The following is a 20,922-nucleotide window of genomic DNA, read 5'->3' on the forward strand; positions in this document are numbered from 1 at the left end:
TTAAAATGCTTTGATAAAATGCTTCACCTTCATAATTGGTGTCCTTGGTCTGTTGCTCCTCAAGTGTTGTTTTTTGTGAGTTTTTTTCCTTGGTGTGGGTTTTTTTGGTTTTGGTTTAATTTTTTTTTTTTTTTTTTTTTTTTTATCTCCCAAGCTTTTACAACAGCTGCAGTAGAAGGACCACAGTCATAGAGTTTTGGGAGAAAAGAAGTTTGTTCATCCTAGTTTTGTTTTACTTTTGAGTTGGTTTCAGGAGTTTGTCAGTAATCATGCTGAAAGCATGTTTGTAACTGTAATAGTTGTGTGCTCTGTTGTCAAAAACCTTAATAAACCTTCAAGTGAGTCTAATTAAAGCAGCCTTTGATAATGGAAATAATAAAAGATTGCTTTAATTTACACTGTAATTAAAGGATTGTGCTGTTAAGTGTTACAGGAAATAGTAGAACTGCTTTTCCAGACTAGGTAGAAATTGCATGCTGTGCTTTTATGATCTCAGCGAAGTCCCAGCAATTGTCTTTCCGGCCATCAGCCAGAATTTTAGAAATGAGGTAGTTCCTTCTTCTTCTGAGAGAGAGGTTTGTGTAGTCCAGTTATCCTGTTTGGTGTTTCCAGTGTGTGTTTCTTCTTTAAACCTTGCACATCTGCCCCCAAAGCCCGTCATTTTAATGGAGCCTGGCAGGTTTTGTGGTATCTGAACACCAAGCTTTGGGCTAGAAACATTTTAGATTTTGTTGGTTGGTTGATTTTATTTTTTCTCCTTGGCCTTTCTTTTGCATTATACTATTTTTTGATGCCTTGTCCTTTAAGCCAGGATAGTTCCAGTGATATGAAATGGCAAGTTCTTTTTTGGACCATGATTCCTTCTCCAGTGAACAGGTTGCCAGCCTGTGAGGAATGGTGTGGTGCCATAGACATGTCAGCAGGACATGTGGCTTTACACACCAGACAGCCTCATGTCTCTTCTCCACTTTTCTGCTGCAGGTTCTGGTTTCATTTTTATTGTGTACTGAATTTTATATTTATTTTCATGGGACCCTGGATGAAGCCTGAACTTCTGTGTTTTTGAGAGGAGAATCCAAAAAAGAAAAGTTAGCAACTTACCCCAGGTTATTTCCTAAGGTAAATTAGAACATGGATGTTAAGTTCTATTTTATTTTCTGAAGTTTCAGTGTTGTAGTGAACGAGTAAATGAGGTTGCCAAAATATGACTAATTCACACATTATAATAGTCTTTACATGATAAGCTGTTGGAAGGACTAAAACCAAATACCTTTAAATACTGAGAAACAAGAGTAAGAGGAGACTCAGGAACCTTAGAGCAGAATATAAAATGATGCTGCTGCAGCTGGAACTCATGCTGATTCTGTGTATTGTACAGAAAACACCATCATAACAATAACAAAAAGAAGATAAGCAACTGAACTGTGAATTCCAGGTTCATTTTTCAGTTCTACCTAACTCTTTGTAACTTTACAATGAAAGATTCAGAAATTGGAGCCAATTACCATAATACGTGGTGGTTTGGTGGGAGCATGTTCTACATCAGACAGTTAAAAGGTTTTATTGCTATTAGGAGCTTGTTAATGCCCTTGATAATGTCTTTAGTTGCTTTGTAATGTCTCTTGTTGAAGTATAGAATTCTTTTATCTTCTTATTACATTATGCAGAAACTTGAATTGAAACGATATTTGCAGGAACATTTAAAGTAGTGCATCAATCAGTTTCAAAGAAGAGAAAATGTTCTCAGAATAGGTTATAAAAGGATAACTGTCAGTTTTATTTTGGATGAACAAAGAAACCAATGTAAAAAGCACTTTATTGTAAAAGCACACTGTGCAATTCAATAAATATTCCATATAAATATACAGGAAAAGAAAGTTCATAATTATCTGATGGCTTGAATATAATTTAGGTAATACTTCCAGAATACAGCAAGCAGTGTAGCTCCTTCTTCTTTCTTGTGTATTCTACCCCTAGATCAAGTCCTCTGTAGGAGATAGTTTAAATTGACTTGTTAATGATTTGAATGGCTAAAATATGGTTATAATTTAGCTTTATCTTGCAGAGTTGTAAATTTTCTCACAAAACACCTCGCTGCATGAGAAAAATAGCAATAGTACCTTCCATCACTCTCCTTGTTTCTTTTTTTTTGTTTGGTTGGTTTTCTTCCTCAAACATGATTTCTGGTTGTTTGTTTTGCCTCTGGCATTTTTTACCTGCTTTAACACAAAGTTATTTGAGTATTTATACATTTGGATTACAAACCTTCTCTATGATTCGGTTAGAAAACACTTGCACGGGGTGTTATTATCCAGGAAAACAGTTGCAAATACTCTGCTCCCTGAACCAGTAGTAGCTTGCTAGACCACACAAAATATGGCATGTTGCAAATCTCATCTTGTAGCCTGTAAACCAGAAGCAGCACTCTCCCCTCCCCCCCTTCTTTATCTTCTAAAAAAAGAAAGGAAAAAAAGAAAATACCAAAGACTGCACATAGAGCTGTAAATGCTCTGCTCACATGGCAAATGTTTCCCAGAGAAATTTGAGTGTCTTGCCCTTTGGATCCATTGTCTTTTCAGAATCCAGTGTTCACCCTGTGAGTTCTATATAATAGACTATTTCTAGTTAAAAAAAAAAAAAAGTATGTTTATTTTTGAAGAGTTTATAAAGGCAGAGAAATAATTGACTGTGAATGTACAGATCTTGGTTTATTTATTTATTTCAGTCTATTTTGGTAACTAAGTTGTATGTGTAAGGGATTTCTAACCTTTTTTGTTGGTCATTCGGAAAGGGTATGCAGCATGCACCTGCATTATTTAACTGTTTATTTTTCACTTCCAAAACTTTATTTAATAATCATACCAAAATAAACTCATGATGCCCCATTCTGAATTCTAAGCTTCAGCCTAGGTATGTTTTTAAACTTGCAGGTGGTTTTAAAATTGTAGGCTATTATAAAAACTCCTGTGGGTTTTAGGAACTTAAAATAGTGATTTCATTTAAGTCAGCTATAATTGATCAATCTATTCACAATATTCACAATGTATTTAAGATGAAATTTTATTTCCATGACACATTTTTCTACATAGGACTTCCTTCCTTTAACTGCTTCCCCATATTTCCATGGCTGTGTGGCAGCTCTAAAGGCAGGGGTGGCAAGTGGCCTTTGCCCCCCCAGCACCCCCATCCCCCTGCCCTTCTCTCTCTGGCCAGCACCTGCCTTCTGTGGCACAGGTGTCATTACAGTGTCCCAGAAAGAGTTTATTTCCTAACTCTTCAAGCAACCTCTGAAGGAGCACCTCCATAAGTTACCGAGCTCTTGAGAAATCAGTAATTTACAGCGAGGAAGCTGCTGGGTTGCATGCATCTGTGTGCTTTGCCTGGGAAAATAAGGTTCCCATGGCAACTCCCCACGCTGTGGATGTGCCATCCTGTAGGGTGAGGCTGGGGCTCTGCGTGAGCCCAGCCCTCCTTGGCCCTGCACCGTGGGCTCTGTGCCTGCTGCATGGGCAGCCTGGGGTGCAGCTCCATCCCTGCCTGGCTCCACACTGCTCTTCCCAATGGGCAGGCTCCTTTCCTTAACACCTAGGAACATCAGCCCTGGCTTAGAAACCCCAAACATCCCAGGTAAACAAACACCATGCTTTAAAAAAAAAATACTGCACAGAAATCACAATTGAGCCCATGGTCATCCTGGGATCTTACCAGAAGGCACCAGTAAGATATCAGATAATCAGCTCTTTCTTTGTTTGGAAAGGAATGTTTACTTGCCTTAAATTTATTTGGCTTTAAATTCAGTTATTAATAAAGCAGCCTTTGCTGACCTGAGCTGAGAGCAGGGGAACAGCAGTGCTTGCTCCAGAAGCACACATCAGAAACCTAACTTGAGCAAGACACTGAAACTAGGCAATGATAGCAGTTTGCACTTGATCTGTTCCCAAATGTAGGTTACTGTGCCAAGTGTGATGATGATGGCTCTCATTTTGCTGGAGTTCCTAGTAACTAGACCTGATGCCATTTCAGAACAGGACTTAGGTTTGGGAGGTGGCCAAGCTCTGCTTTCACCAAAAGGTGCAAAAGAGGTAAAACACAGGGCATCCTTGGGGAGATGGGGGTCAAGGCTTTCTAATCCAGTATGGGTTAAACATGAGAGACCTGTGGCATATAAGGAATTACACAAACGTATGGAAAATTGTTGCTAGTTGAGATGGAAAGCCTCTTGTAACATGTAATACTTTAAATATCTCTGAAGATAGGAGGAGGAATCTGGCTTTCCTAGATAGAAGCATTTTTGGAGGAGTAGATGTTATGAATAGACGTGACAAAGGCAATGACAAGACAGACTTTTGCAAGAAGCACAGAAAGCTGATCTATAGGAGGAAATGTAGTGGCTTGGGTGGCAGTAGTGTGAACCATAAAGAACCTTAAAACTGATGAGTGTTTTATTATGGTATGACAAAAAACCAAAAAGAAGGGACAAGCATTAGCACCCACAACACCCAACCAAGAACAAGAGACATGAAAGACTCTTCCTTAGTTTACCACTTTCTAAATTCAAATGGAGGGGAGGCTTTAGAAGGGAAAACCCCACATGCTGAGTAGCCTTGCATGGTGCTTCTTCTGGCTACTAATAATGCTTCTACAGGTGTGACTTACAGAATGAAACCTCTGGCCCAGGTAGTGAGCATCATATCACTGTGACAGAACAGGGCTCAGTTCAGATTGCAGAGTGGAGAAGTGATGTCTTGGCAGAAGAATTGAGTGGGAAGTGACAGCTCTTGCTGTAAAAAAGCAGAGAGTGTCTAAGAGTTAAAATAGATTCTTCTCTGAAATGCCCATGTAGCTTCAATAGCTCCACAGGAGTTTTAGAATTACAAATGACAGCAAAATTTGTGTCATTCTGCATAATTGTATTCTCTACAAAGAAAGTTTCCTACATCTCCTAGCAAAGGCGGTACTTTCATTAGAAGAAAAATAATTTCAAAATTACATCTCTTTGTGCCAAGGATTAAAAAGATCTAACAAGGAGTTATATAAAAAAAAAATAGAAGCATTTACATTGAATCCTTTGGTTTTACAGGTAGAATAATGACATGAAAATAAAAGAAAATTTTAATTGGTGAAGGGAAGGGGAAACATCCTAGTTCCTGACTAGTCACTATGTTCATCCTCTCTTGTCGCTCCCACCATTTTCACCCACAATACACAGAACTATATTTGTCTTTACTGAGGTTCAGCTCTGTTAAAAACAATCCATTTCTATCTCTCTGCTAGTGTAAGATTTCAGCCTTCCTTAACATGAGTCTCTGACAGACAAGGAACCCAGAATGTCTTGGTTTGGCAGTGGTTCAATCCCCCATAATTTTGTTAATTTAAATGTAGTCACAGGCTGCACACTCAGGAAATGCCAGCTCTTTTTGCCCCACCGCAGCCTAGAAACTCTCCGTGATGGCTCTGCTGTCATAGCTGGAGAGCACGAACCCTCTGTGCTCAGCTTGCAGTTCCGACTGCCATGTATGGACATTTCTAATTACTTTGGAGGCGCTCCATTTTGTACTGCATGCATAATTAGTTAGTTATTTACATTTTATTTCAGCATTTTTTCTAGCCGGTACACTAATGAAATCCCGGCGTGACATCAGAACCTTCCTGTTGAAGTGGGTCTTCCCTTCAGGGATCAGCCACCCTTTTAAATTAATGAGCCGCTTACAGAAACAGCTTCATGATTTTATGTGCAGTGTTTGCAAGGAAATTTATAAATGGTCTGACTCCTTTCAGATCCAAAATCTGTTGAAATGAAAAGAAAATCTCCCACTAGTATTGCATGCTTTGGGTCATCTCTTATGTGGATTTTTTTTTCTCATGTATTTACCATAACTCAGTTAGGGAAAAGGGTCCTCCATCTTTCACACAGAGGAGCAGATGTATGAGTGGGAAGTAAAAAAAAATGGATGTAAGGAAGCTGGTTAGCACTGGAGCCCCCCAAAATATAAAATGGCCTGTAGGTAAGAATCAGTGACATCATATTATTAAGAAAATTGTTTTTCATCTAAAGAATTTGTTTGAAGAATATAGGAAACACAGTCTCCACAAAAGTGAGCTGCTTTTTGAGGCGCTGTTTTCATAAATAAATTGAGATTGTTAATCTTATGTTGTTTTTCTTGTAAATTCAATTGAGCAGAAAAAAGCAAACCAAAACAAAAAAACCTCCCAAACCAACCCTAAAAAAAACAAACCAAAAGAGAAAGGAAAAAGGTGTTGCTTAGCAACAGTCTCATTCAAATGGTCAGAAATTGGTGTATTTGCTGGAATTTGGGAGATATCTCACATAGCTTGCCAGGTGCACGGGATAAGGAAAGAAAAGAATTAATGTCCAAAATGGAGAAGGGAACCACTACTGCCATCAGATTAAGCATGTGCATGTGGCTCAGTGTGGTTTGCAACACACTTCTGGTTGCCTGAGTTAAGCATATTTGCACCTCCTCATGTGCCCATGTTGTTTCAGTGGTGTAAGACTGTTCCTGTGGCAGGTAGACATGGATAGATTCTTTGTTATGTTTGGTAGTGTGTTTATTTTCCTTCAATTTTAGGTATGCTCATCTTCTCTCTCCTCAGCCTGGTTTACTCACTGAGCAAGCTTGTCTCAAAGGCAGCACGTTCCCTCGGGCAGAGCAGGAGGACACACCTGCTGATGTGTTTGCAGCAGCCACCTCTCCCTTACGCTTTCTTGCCTGTTCAAGAGTCCAACCCAATGTGGAGAAAGAGCAAAAGTGCCCAGTGAGCACAGCTGTATCTGGATGAGGGGAGTGTCTGGAGAGGAGTGGGGGAAAGAAGGGCTTAAGAGTGTTTATTCCTAAGTGAAGTCCTGCACTTGTCATGTTCTCTTTCTCTTAGGAGAGGCAACCCTTATGCTGGAGGCCTGGGAGAGCAACATCCTTGCAGAGTAGGAAGCCCGCAAGGCACAGCTGAAGGCTGTATTGTGCTGTCTTGGCTGTGACCTGCTGCCTTAGGTGTTTTTTTGTCTCCACGTAATTCTGTCTGCTTTGTACACTGGTAAGTGACCACATTGCTTTTTGGCTGCCATGTGATCATTGGTTTGTAACTTGGATTGTTTTTTTTTGCAACCTTTTGTGTTCCCTCCCTTTCTTTCTATGGTGTTTGAGGTGTTTGAGGAAGGAGAGAGAAGTGACTCAGTACAATTCCATGTACTCTTGATTTGCTATTCATCAGCCTGGAGAGGGATCTCCGGCCTCCACATATCCTTAGGTCAGGCAGGATGGAGAGAATGTGACACTGGCATTTCGGATACCTGGACTTCAGGAGAAGCACCCTTGAGGGTGTGCATTATTCTGCATCCCTGTTGAGAGCTAGTTAGCCTTTTGCTTTCCCCAGTATTGCTAGGGATTTCTTTAATACCACTGTAAAAAGTATTTGTAAGTCTGCTTGTGCTCTTTAGACCCTGTAGCTGGAGCATGTTGACTTTGTGGCAGCCAAGTATTTACACTCTGTGCAATAGAGGGAAGGAACTGCAGGAAGGTGACTGAATCATCAGCTCTGTTTTGGAATTGACTATTGCTTTATTTCTGCCATTTCTGTTGCTTTTTGGGAATGGCTGCCTTTTCCACACAGTTCCAAGTAAGAAGATGTGCAAAAGAAAAGCTAGTAACTTTTCACTTGCACGAAATGAGGAAAGGCTCTGAGAGGGAGAAAGTGGCCAGACCTCACAGGCAGTTAAAATTCTGTGCCTTATTCCCTTTGTAGGGGAAGAATCTCATTCCTATGTGGATTGACTTACCAATTCATTTGCAGAAAGACTTATAACATGCAAATATTTATGAACTGCTGTATATGTTGTAATCTTATTTCTAAAACAAACATTTCTTTCTTCTGTGGCTCCTGTGTGCTGTGAGTTGAAAGATTTATCCCATTTTGAGCTATAAACTGCAGGGAATAAATGCTGTTAGTCAGCCTGGGATGCAGTTTCTCCTGAAGCATTTGTGCTCCTGGCAAGTTGTCATCTTTCAACAAGTGTTAGCAAAAATATTCAAATTAGCATTAAAACTGGGTATTTTCTGATATTTAAATTATATTTAGGCAGATGTCATAGCCAAACAGGTGATAGCATTCTTGTTAAATGTGGCTTGTAAGGTCTGGCTGGGGTTTCTGTTTTGCAGGCAGAAGCTTCCTTCCATGTGGCTCTTCTGCTGCAGCGGGGTGTGGAGGGCAGGGAGCCACAGCCCAACTCTGCTGCGTGCTGCCATGGCCTGAGGGACAGCAAGGGAGAAAGGCCTGAAGACCAGGGGCACCGTGGAGGTTTAGGATTTTGGTTCCCACACAGTGAGCCTCCAGGACAGGGAAGGGAGCACTTTGTGTTTTTAGGAAGGCATGGTCTTGTAGTCAGGCTGGAGGGGATCCCTGCTGGGTGGGTGTTTGTGCCTCACTGAGGTGCACCTGGCTGGGTGGTGATGGGTGGGAGCAGGACTGTGCCTCCACTGCTGCCCCTTGCAGCCCTCCCTGGCACAGCATTCTGCTGAGCAGCACTGGCAGGGACTCTCTTCTTCTTGGGTGTGCTGGAAAACCTTCTGAGAAAAAAGTCAGCTGTACTGATTTTGAGAGAAAGCAACTTGTGATCCAATATATTGGCAACTGGTAGGAAATAATGCTGCTGCCATAAAATTATGCAATGAATATCTCTTTGCATGATGAATTCTGGTACCTTTTCTTGATTGTATTTCTTCTTATAAGAGGCTAAATAAATATTGAGGCTAAATAAAAGAGTAGTGTGGCTGCAAGGAGCTGCTTTGTGTATGGAGCAATTGGTAATATAGTTGAATAAAAGTAATAATGGTTTGCATAAAGCCTGAGGACTTCAGGAACTGGGATAGTTACAAAGATTCAGAGCAGTCCCGATGGATGGATGCAATGTCCTTTATCAAAATACAAAAACAGGAGAGAGTAAATCAAAAGGTATGAAGGGAAGCAGATTCTTTCATTGTGGAAAATATCTTGAGCATTAATCACTTCCTTTTGCTAGAGAAATGCAAACATGAGAAAAGAGGTTACATCCTTCCAAATTACACAGTGTTTTTTAAGAAAAATATTAATCCCTGTGCAGAACAGTAGGTATTGGTCTCTGAGCTGAAAATTATGCACTTCTTAATTTGTCTCTATTTATGATTAAGCTCATATAAATTAGGGTATAAATGCATTATTATATAACTTCCAGAAGTTATATACTATGAATGTGCCTCTAATACTAATATGTTATATATGTCTGCTATATATAGCTGCATGACACAGTGTATTTATTAAAAATCTAGCAATTGTACATTCCTGAAATTGCAGATTTTTACTCAACTGCTTGTGAGCCTGGGGGTATGCAACAGTTGTTTATCATTGTACTCTGATGAAACCCTGATAAAAATGAAACTGCTGCAAAGAAATGTGGCCTTACAGTGGGAAACAAAAATTTTAGGTACTAATAATACTTCTGCATCTCAAAAATTGACTTATGCCTTTGCTTATTTTCAAAGAGCTCTTTTATAAAATAGCAAAGAATATGCAGTCTCTGTATGCTAAGTCAGAGATAGTAGAAATAGGAAATTTTTTAAAAGGCAAATTGAATATAATGTATGTATTTAGGATGCTTCTCAGCCTGGTTTTGCTTGCTCTCATGTTTCCTCAAGAAGTCAGACTGCTCAAAGAATAAATGAAATAAAAGTTTAAATGATCCAGCCATGGTCAGAGGTGATGATGAGGAGCAATAAATTGGTGAGTCAGAGCTTTTCAACTCTTCTATTTTTTTATCTTGTGACAGGTCATAAATACTTACTGTTTTAGAAAAAAAAGGTAAAAGTCTACTAAAAAGTAAAATCTTAGCTGAAAGATTATGAAATGGACTGCAAAGACATTTTATTTGATTACATTTCTAACAATTTAACTTTTGGGGAAAAGACTAAACACAATAAAATTGTCACTCTTTTGAGCAGTCTTACAGTTAATAAGTAAACAGGAGAAGGCAACTGTCTTCCCTCACTACAGTCATCAGGGTTTTTCTTGGAATATAGACAATGCAACAGAGAGTTTCTTTGTGAGTTATTGGAGGGAATAATCCACAGGCAAAACAACACACACATGCTTTCTGAAACAGGATGGCTGTTACAGCTTGCTGAGAGTGTGATTTATTGTTAAATAATGTAGGACCCCTTCACTTTTACCAAGCCTGACAGCTTCACAGGTGTGGGTATGAAGAAAGACCTAAAACTGGTCAGTTATGAAATAAAGAAAATGGAGCTATTTTTGTGGCATAATCCAAAATCCTTTTCTTCAGCCATCATGTGGTGTTTCTTTTTTTTTTTCCCTTAAGCCAGACTCCTGAATGATGAGAGCTGGGTTTGTGCTTCATCATTTTCTCTCACAGGAGCAGGGAAGCACAATGTGTTTTATTTCATGTTATTAGCTTGGCTATCACTCGGTTTCTTCATGATTGCAGGCCTCTTCCTCTTGCCTCATTGTTTCTGTCTAGTGGTAAAAGCATGGTGGTGGTGAAGGAAGCAGCCAGCCATCAAGAAGGGATGTAAGGGCTGTAAGTGACAGTAGGGTAGGGCAGGAGGATCTGCAACCATCTCTTGTTCCCCTTTGTGGATATCTCTATAATTCTACTGGCTCTTGGAGCTGATATGAGAAGGCAGTAAAATTTTAAATAGAGAGGACCATGGGCTATTGTAGCATGTGACTGCAGGTGCATGCACAAGTGGGGATACTCTGTGCACAGCAGTGGGGATACTCTGTGTGCAGCAGTGGGGATACTCTGTGCAGCAGTGGGGATACTCTGTGCAGCAGTGGGGATACTCTGTGTGCACAGCAGTGGGGATACTCTGTGTGCAGCAGTGGGGATACTCTCAGTGCACAGCAGTGGGGATACTCTGTGTGCAGCAGTGGGGATACTCTGTGTGCACAGCAGTGGGGATACTCTGTGTGCACAGCAGTGGGGATACTCTGTGTGCACAGCAGTGGGGATACTCTGTGCAGCAGTGGGGATACTCTGTGCACAGCAGTGGGCAGTGCCAGCAGTGGGCAGTGCCATGCATCCTCCTGCCCTGCAAGCTCTCACATATCTGTGTAGGAGCTTTGGAGTAGACTGAGCGTTCTGTAAGGAATGAAGGCTTCCAAGAACTGCTGCGGTGATCCATATGCTGCCAAAGGCACAGCTTGGAGTGAGCTTTGTTTGAAAATGCATATTCCTAGCAAAATATCTAGAAAGAATTAAAGCAGTAGTAATGAATGAAATGGGAGAGTCACCTCTGTTGTAAGTTTGAGATGTGAGGACGTTGCACAGCTGGAACCAAAAGTAAGTCTTTCTATCAGCATATGCCCTCATCACTCCACAGTTGCAATATTTTGTAAGGGCTGCTGAGCTTGTATTCTGCATTTGAAAACCAAATGGCAAAAGCACAGATTATCCAAGCCTTCAGTAGGATGTCAATTTCTGAAAATGGCCCCAAATATTGCCTACCTTCAGGGCAGCATATCAGCAAGTGCCTGTTTTGAACTTGTCCATGATTGTTTTCATGAACAGAGCTACTTCCACTGTGAAGGCAGTTCAGAACTGTTATAAATGCAGCTATTCAATGGTTTGTTTTTTTTTTTTTTCAGCTTAAAATACTTTATACAGCTGAAGCTTTTCTGAATTTCCCAATTAAAACAGCCAATGTGTATCTTTTCAGGACTTTGGCTGCTTGTGTATATTATGGTTTTAAAAGGTATTTTTCCTTGCAGAATGGAAATAATCAACTCAAAATTATTGTTCTGTGTAACTGAAATAAATCACAGTTCCTGGCCTTTGCTGTTGTCTGTCCAGAGATGGGCATAGTGGGTCACGGTGGAAGAGAAATCCTAACCAACAAACAAAGGTTCTGGTCCAGAGGAACATGTCCATAAACAAATATTTCCTAATGGGGTTCATAAAACAATTGATTCTGAACTGGTGAAGGGTAAAATTGAGCTTTTATGCTTAGTTTTCCTGGGAGTAACTTGTCACAGCAGTTAAGAATTGAACACTGCACGGTTTGTAAAGCCCCTCAGTGGAATAAAGCACCTGTTGTTTGCATTAGAGTGTAACTGTGCTCTGTGTACCTGGATGTGTTGGCCAGTAGCACCATCAGTGAAAGGTGCTGCTCTCTTGACTTCTGGGAAGTTGCCAACCTTTGGACATAAAACTCAGGGATGGAAAAGTATTTAAAGAGAAAGATCTCAGCCTAGTCTTGGTAACTACCTGTTGACTCAAAGCAAGAGAGTGGAAGGTCAATCGCTTTGACAGGGCTTTAGAAATAATCTGACAGGGCTTTAGAAATAATACTTAAGGACAAAAACAAGAAGTAGTACTGCTGTGTTGTGTTTTAGTGTGACAATTAAAAGTTAAGTTGCTAAAGGATTCAGGATCCAAGAAACATCAAATCAAAAAGGAAAGAATTGCTCCAGAACAGCAACACATGATGAGCAATGCTACAAAAGAGACAAGAACCAGTTTTAAATGAGCACCCAAAGCAAAAGCTGCCATTCCTAAAGCATATTATTGGAGCTGTTTGCTGGCAGCACACCATGCAGTTTTGCAGCATTGTGTAAGCTTTTAAAGAACAAAGTTTTTACCTTGGATCATAGACGAAACTACTTTTTTTATTGTCTCCTCTGGTGCTAACCTCTTCTGCACTTGACTTTTGAAACTCCTTGCAAGTTTGAACTCCTCCTAGCTTCTCAAGTTAATCTTTTGTCCTCCGAATTGCTGAAATGGACATCCCAGCCAATGAAAATATTATTTGATTCTTCCCTATGTTTTCTGTTAATTCCCTAAAGAACACAAGAAGAAACTTCCATATTATGTCTGTATTTCTCTGTACTCAGTTGGCTTTAGGAGAGAACTGGCTGTTGCAACCAATCCCCAGCCTTTGTGTGGATAAGCAGCATTTAGATAATTTTTAAATTTTTGGATTTTATGTATTTTCTGCACTGGCTAGAGCATCTTCTGGGGGCGTTTATGGATTTTCTCCCATTAAACCAGTTCATAGCCTGCATATCTCTCTGTGTGCTAATTGTCATTAATATCTTAGTAGTGCCCCTGTTCTAGAATGACATATTGTGTTTAATTTTCCTGCCTTCTTTCAAATAGAAATTACTATATCTGCACATAATGTGGAAACTTTGACTCAATTATTTAAGAGATTGGGATTGAGCTGAAGAAGGAAGTAGGACACTGGTGTTTTAGGAGTGTAAAAAACCAAGCAATGATTGTGAAAGTGAAAGTGTCTTACCTGTAAGTAGACCATGACTCTGACAGAGGATGGAGTGGTATCCATCAGATTTAGGCTTTGATTATCAGAAGCAGAAAGAAGAAATATGTCTGAAAAAATCGTGACCGAGCATGACTGAAAGAATGAATCTCTTATGTGTAAAAGTCCCATTTAAGTATGGTTCTCTTCTGAAAAGCAGATGCCATCTTCTAACAGCTTTCTAACAGTTGACCAGAACATAACAACCATTTGATGCTAATATATACTATGCTCAGCTACTCAAATTTCATTCTTATTTATTTTTTCTGAATGATGCAAAATCTACCAGTCATCATTCAGTGAACTATTTTGTCAGAGGCTTGGAGGAGAGTTATTCCGCATGCTACTGCACCACTAAAACAACTTCATTTCAAAAAATGCTTTTAGAAGGTGCCAAAGACTTAAGTCTTAATTTTGTAAATGCCATTTCAGTCACATTTGTGCTTTTCCTACTGTCACTCAGGACTTCTTTTATGCTAGTTGTTGAGCATTCCATACGTGTGGTTAGAGATTGAAGGATTTTGGTGTTTGAGTTCTCTACATATTCTTCTTCTTTTTTTTAATAGTCAATGGCAAATGCATTCCTAGATTTAAATAAGGAAGAAGAAAGGAGAAAGCTTGGGCCAGTGAGGAGCTCTGGAAACAGGAGATAGGATACTATAGCACTACATATTTTTTTAGCTTCCAAATGGAAATGCAATTCCTAGTGCAACAAGCATGGTGGTTTCCTGGCTTGGATAAGCAATGTCCCAGGGCAGGCTGTGATGGCCAGCAGGTAGCAGGGGTGGCTGTGCCACATCAGCCCTGGCCAGCAGCCAAGGGCAGCCCTGCTCTCCTCCTCACCAGGCTCTTACCTCAGCACACCTGCATTTTTCCCTGCTGTTTCTGCTTAAACATGCTCAGCCAGGCAATAAAACTGGGACAGTGAGTGGAGCATTTGTGATGGATACTGAAAACATGAAGTGTTTCCTTGTGGGATGAGAGCCTGTGTGTCTGCAAGAACAGCACTTGGAAGAAGCAAAGTAAACTCAACTTTACATGTTGAAGTCATGTTGTAAGAACAACTCCAAAGGAGCTCTTGATGGCCTTAGAGAAAGCAGACTAAGAAGAAAGACTAGCAGAGTAATAAACTACCCACAGTTGTAAATCTTAGTTTTGGTTTTGTTTCTTTTTTTCTGATCAGCACTACCCACATACTGTAATGTCTGGCAGACCTAATCTTTTAATGTAGCTGACTAATAAAAATAAGTGTCACTATAAGCCATTTAGATTGAAAGGAGCAAAAAAATCCCTTTTGTGTTAAAATCATTCTTCAAAGTACAATCTTAAGAATTATGTATAGCCTCAAGCAAGTCTCATTGCTTGATCAGACTCTGCAAAGAATGGCTGGGGCAGTTTTCCTGGCCCAGAAATGGAAAAATGATACTGGGAGTGTTCAGAGAGTATCTCCAGCAAAAGGAGGACATCATTCTCTCCATGCCACAAAGGCATGGCCTTTTCCTACCTCCATAAATACTTGTGCTTATTCTGAGGGTGTGAATTCCTAAAGCTGCTGTTATCCCTTTCTTCCCCCTAAAGGATGAGGAGGATGTTTGGAGAAGCAGAGATTTCAGGTGTGACAGTACAGTCAGTTATGCTAGGAATACCGAGGATTGATTTTATGAAAGTTAATTCTTCTTCCTTTCAAGGACTGAAGGTTGTATACAAGGGCATGAGAATATATTGACTGGCTTGGAATGAATGTAGGGTTTAAGGAGTGTGAGCTGCTTTGTGACACATGTCATTTCTGGAAAAATGAGCCATCCAGAGAAACAGTTTGTCTGCCCTGATGTGCCAAGGAACTTTATGTATTGGCAACAGTGATGGAGTGAGAGTGCAGCAAAAGCTAAGCATTGTGAAAGACTTGAATTTTCATGAGGTACATAAGCAAAAGACAGAGCTGTCTGAAACACAGACCATAGAAACTGTGCTAGTTTACTGAATCCGAGCAGCATGCTTAGTAGGTACTGTACTGCAGGTGTACCAATAACCAAATCAAGAACAGTTACAGCCCACTCAGTTACATAAATTACCATAAAAGAAGTTTAGGTTGCTTAGGAAGATAAAGAGGGTTTTTTGGTTGTTGTCTGGGAAGGGGATTTCTTGGTTTGTTTTGTTTTTAATTTCTATTCCTTTTGCTTGGGTTTGCTTTGTAATTACTAATTTCCTACCAAAAGATGTTTTCTGCTAGAAAAAAAAAAATAGAATTTTAGCAGCCTGAGATCCTATTTCTTAGAAGGGGTCTTTTGAAAGTAATCTTTTCAGTTCTGTTATCTACAAGTTTGAGAACTATTTCCACTTGATGGTGGCTTGGGCTGCCTCCTTTTTAAAGGTATAAATCTTGTCCATCTTCTCTGAACCTTTAACATACAAGGAGGAAGTGACTTTCACTGGTCTCTACTTACTCTGCAGACAGTTATCTTTGATATGCTTAGACTGTGTTTGATCTCATGTCCTGGAATGGGTTTCTTTTTCCTGTTCAGGCGCCAATCACTATATACTTATGCTCAATCTCAGATTGGAAGATTACCAATGGCTCTCTCTGTTTGGACAGCTTTAAAAATATCTGCTTACAAAGGAAGTTCTGCTGAGATTTCTTCTTCTGACCTGCAGACATAAATCTGCTATTCTTGTCTTCCTTCTGGCAGCATGGAGGGATGGAGGTGGGTGTAGCAGAATGGAAAGGTATGCATTCATTGAAGCAAAGAGTAGAGCACAGAGAAAGAGAATACTGCAGGGGTTAGAAAAGAGCTTAGGAAAAACATAAATATCAAACAAAAAATACCAAATTCTGCAGTTATCATGATCAGTGGTTTTCAGTGTTCTGGTTGGACTCCTGTCCTTTGTGCCTGTTAGTGCACTTTTTTGCACCTGACTTAAACAATAGGGAATCTAATATCTGCTGGTTATTTTTTCCTTCCCTGTTGAGCAAAGCCTTCTGCTTTTGATTCATGCTTTAATGTAGAATAGGTTAAAATTAAAAAAAAAAAAAGAAAAAGGTTGGGTGCACATCCCCTCTGTACTGGTACTGTAGGACTATTTAGATGTGGGAATTTTGTGAGCCACAACAGATGAAAGCCTGATATTAGAAGTTTAATTCCTAAACATTTCTCCTTCATTTCATACTAAACTATAAAACATCAATTTCTACTCAGGAAACAAAATATACATGCTTATGCTTAACAAAACTCAGAATCTCAAAGTTAATTGTTTTGGCATTATTTTCCTAATACAGGAGCCAAGAGTCCTTTTATTAAAAATGCACAGTGGCTATGCTTCTTTATTTTTTGAAGAACAGCACATTACTTGACTGAATACAGAGGTAATCAAAATTCAGTCAAGTGGGATGACTCTGTGAGTTCTGACATCAAAGGGCAATGTGTTTGATTGATATCAGTCAGATGGCAATATTGTTTGAAGAAATGTAGTCAGAGGACTGGCAATTTAAAGGCTGTAAAAAGTTAGGGGAGATGTGAGTGCAGTGTTCCATACTGATTTCCAGTGTACAAGACTGTGTTTTAGAGAATTGGAACTAACATGGCAATCTTGTCACTCAGACAGAGGCATCGTGTGAAAGGACAGAGAGGAAGAAAACCAAGCTCCTACTTTTCAGGCAAGACAGTCAGTGAGACATTAAAGATACAGTAATAAATAATTGTTTTGTCATTGTGTTTCTTGCTGCATGAGACAAGGGTTTGCATTTTGCTTGAAATATATACAGCACATGATATAACTGGGCATTAATAAGCAATGAGCAACCTTTTTTTTTCCTTTGTCATATATTTATTTGTAGAATAGTATTGACTTTACTGTCTGCATACAGAGAACAACAACTCTGTTATGTCTTTCTGACAAATATCAAACATTAGCTGTACAGATACAGTTGTTTTTACTCCGTTTCCCTGTCTTGTTTTTTTTGGTCTTTTTTCTTAATGTAAGTAATGGAACAATGTCCTTTTACAGTAAATGGTTCCTTTGCTGAATATGTCACACAGTCATTACTCCCTGCAGGGTTAAAAACAATGCAGAAAGCTACCTACAGGATTAGAACATTGCCAGCAAAGCAAAGTGAAAAGGAACTATTACAATTACTAGAAAACATTTTCCACTGCTGGCAAAAGTATCAAAATGGCATCAAAATTATTATAAAAAATAAATTAGTTGCACAATAAAGCCTCATGATAAAGAATTGTCAAAATAATCACAGAATATGAGAAGAACTCAATGTTGAGATAAAAAGGCTAAAGGCTACCAAATAAAAGCTTGATACCATTTGATGTATAAATGCCAAACTAGACATAAACAATAACTTGAATCACACTAGTCTAGGAAGAAGAAGCAAAGATATTATTGAATAAATGAATATATCAAGGTTGTTCTTAGAATAAAGTAATTCTTATTGCTAATTAGAGATATGCCTAGAAATCCTGGCTTACCACATGGATATCATTATACCAGGTATTGCTCAAAAATGAGGTAAAGCAGTGACCTATATTCAAAACAAAATTTAGAATACAGGAGATAGGTGTAGTTCAGCCAGCATCAGTGCAGTAGGGTCTCAGCATGGGTGGTTTCTTTCTTTTTTATCTTTGAAGGAAGTAAATCAAAGCAGTTTTAAGGAAACTAGAGATATTTATGGGCTGCTACCGCTGGAGCATGAGGAACAGTTAGAAGGAAGTAGTATATCTTTGGAAATGTAACAAGTGGAAGACAGGTTAAAAATACCTCCATTCCATATTTTTACTTATCTGCTTTCTCCAGATTTTTTTTCTTTTTTTGATTTGTATCATGAAAGGTGAGATTTGGCTCACTGTTAAAGTGATGCTAATTTACAGAATCACCAAATCATAGTGTTTGAGAGGGATGTCTGGAGCCCATTCAGTCCAACCTCCAGCTCAGGACAGGGGCAGCCACAGCAGGTTGCTCCAGTCTGTGGCCAGCTGGGTTTTAAAGATCTCCAGGAATGGAGACTCCACAAGTTCTCTGGGCAATCTCTTCATATGTTTGATCACTCCCACTGTAAAAAAAACCCAACCCAACCAACCAACCAATTTGTTCCTGATTAAGTGAAATTCTTTGTATTTCAGCTTGTGGATGATTCTGCTCATCCTTCCACTAGGTACTAGTAAAAGTTTGGCTCGGTGGTTTTTGTTCCTTCCCACCTGGTATTTATAAGCACTGTCATTTGGTCTAATTGTGTAAAAATGAAAGACTTTTGAAGGGACAGTCATCCTTATTTTCAGAGACTTTAGTTAATGTTGAAAACTGAAAAACTCAGGAGTTTTGTTCTGTTGCCATCTTCCTTGCCATGGAAAGCTGTGAACCAAAGAGTGATTTCTGTTTATCTTCCTATGTCACTTTAACCCCTTTCCTCACCTGAGGTCTGCAGAGGGGGGCTGTTGTTACGAATACCAGCATTTGCCACTGCCCTCAGCTCAGGCCTGGCAGGGTTTGAGCCTGGACAGCAGGGGAGGGTTGGATGCAGCCTGGTTGCTGCAGTGCTTTTGAAGCCAGCTGGAAGGGGCTTGGCAAGTGACTGGTGCGGGGGTTCCTTTGGACGGTCCTGCCACTTGGGGTGAGATTTGGCAGCACGGAGGGAACAGGGGCCTTGACAGAGCAGGAGCCAGCCAGGCATGGGTGTTTGCAGCACCCCGCACTTGCTGACTCACTCCAAGCACAAAATGGATGGGAATAACTCTCAGTAGCTCCTTGCTGCTCAGGCTGGGCGCTGATCCGCTCCCACTGAGCAATTCGGGTCTTTATGCTCTGAGGATGCTGAGTCACTTTGGATAAAAGGCTCATTGCCCCAAAGCTGTCAGTGGAACAAAAATAACCATTATACACAATGAGTAACTTCTGAGGCACATTAGGGGTCACACAGTATTCTGTCGCTGTTCAAGAAAAGAGAAGCCTTCTTGGAGGTAACATTACCATTTTAGCTCTTGCATAGTAAGCTGTGCAATCTTGCCACTTGTGTAGTTTGGAGATGTTTCTTCATAACTCATTGGAAATACCAACTTGGATTTTTCAGCCAGCCAAAATGACTAGTGTTGTTGTGAAGAGATTTGTAGCAAGTAAAAAACAGGAACTACTAACACTGTTCACCTGATTAGTGTTCCATCTTTCAATTCCAATTAAGTGCTAGTAAACCTGTTAACCTAAAGTTTTTGTTGTCACTTTTGTTTATTTGTTTGTTTTTTAATCCAAAAAGAAAAAAGGAAAAGAAAAAGAGAAAAAGGCGAGAAAAAGGCAAAAAAAAGGAGTTTGGAAACTCCTTTGGATCTCTAAGCATAGTTTTGTTGCCAACAAGCTGGGGGATGTAGGCTGACATGCATCCTGTTTTTCTAATAGCACACACACTGTTTCTTTATTTAGAGCCTCTTTACCAGTATCAATTAAACCCCAGTTAAATTTGACACATCTTAACCTTGCGTTGGATCCAATTCATTGCTACAGCAGAACCCATATGGCACGGAGACAGTTGCAGGCATCAATTCATTGCTTATGTAGAGTTACTGGCTAAATGCCAAGCAGTAATCACTGCTTTTTGTTAATAGACATGTTTGCTTTTGCAGTCGTTTCTATACACAGTGCTCTAGATTAATTAGAACAAAATCTGTCATCCATCTAAGAAACAACCAGAACTCTTGGGATTTTTTTGCCTCGGATTTAAAGAGAAATGAGTTCTGGCTACCAAAGGTGGTGGTGGTGGAGGAGAGTTGTTTATTTTATATACTTGTTTTTTTCTAGAATAACCTATTTTGTCTATTCAACTCATAGGTATCTGCTATTTTCTTGCATTACTGCTGTTGCATTTAACGAAATTTTAACTTGTGATTATACAGTTTTGGCCTCCCACCCCCAGCTTGATGCCTGAATAATTAGCATAAGTGAACTACTGGATATTGAAGTCTTTTGGTTAAATCATTAGCAATTTAAGATCAAATTACTTTATATTCAGATCTGTTCTGGTGAATACATATGTGATGCCCTATGCCAAGCTTGAAATGCACTTGAGAGTATTTCACCGTGCTGAAATAGGGCAACACTTTTAAGCTAGTGCATTACATGATATAAATATCATAAATTCTTTCACTAGAAATTCTTACATTGGTGCCTACCATAACCGAAATAGTTTAAGAAACCATTTTGGGGCATGTTATTTAATCAATTGTGTCATTTTTTATCTCCATAAGGATATTTTTGTGGTGTTTTGTTTAGGTCAACTATTTTTATTTGCATGAATTCACAGTAAATTGTTTTGGTTACTCTGATTTGAAAGTAAAGGTTTCTGGTACCCAGTTTTTCCATTCAGAAATGTGTCACATAGAACCAAATTAAAAGTCTACTGGGATTTTCCACTGGATTTATTAAGGATTGGATGGTGTCCACCATCCTGAGTAAAGACCTCAGACTACTGATTGTCCAACTACTGCTTGGCTGTTTCTTGCTAGGGGTTTGAAATGCCCCCATGTTGAAAGGAAGAGACCCAATTGTGTTCAGGGACTAATGGCAATTCCAACTTTCATTTCAAGTAGCAATACTTTGAGGTATTTCT

The 20,922-nt window shown here is 39.5% G+C and overlaps 1 protein-coding gene across 1 annotated transcript in view; it reads left to right on the top strand.

Moving 5' to 3' along the window:
* The window catches only part of LOC116183123 (uncharacterized), a 196,296-nt gene that overhangs the window by 16,551 nt on the left and 158,823 nt on the right, over positions 1 to 20,922 (top strand). Inside the window, exon 2 of the mRNA XM_085586534.1 lies at positions 6,895 to 7,053. The gene's annotated coding sequence lies outside the window, so the exon portion shown is untranslated. The remainder of the gene's footprint in view (positions 1 to 6,894; positions 7,054 to 20,922) is intronic.

The sequence above is a fragment of the Lonchura striata genome, chromosome 8, assembly GCF_050655825.1.
Source record: "Lonchura striata isolate lonStrDom1 chromosome 8, ASM5065582v1, whole genome shotgun sequence".
NCBI classification, from domain to species: Eukaryota; Metazoa; Chordata; class Aves; order Passeriformes; family Estrildidae; genus Lonchura; species Lonchura striata.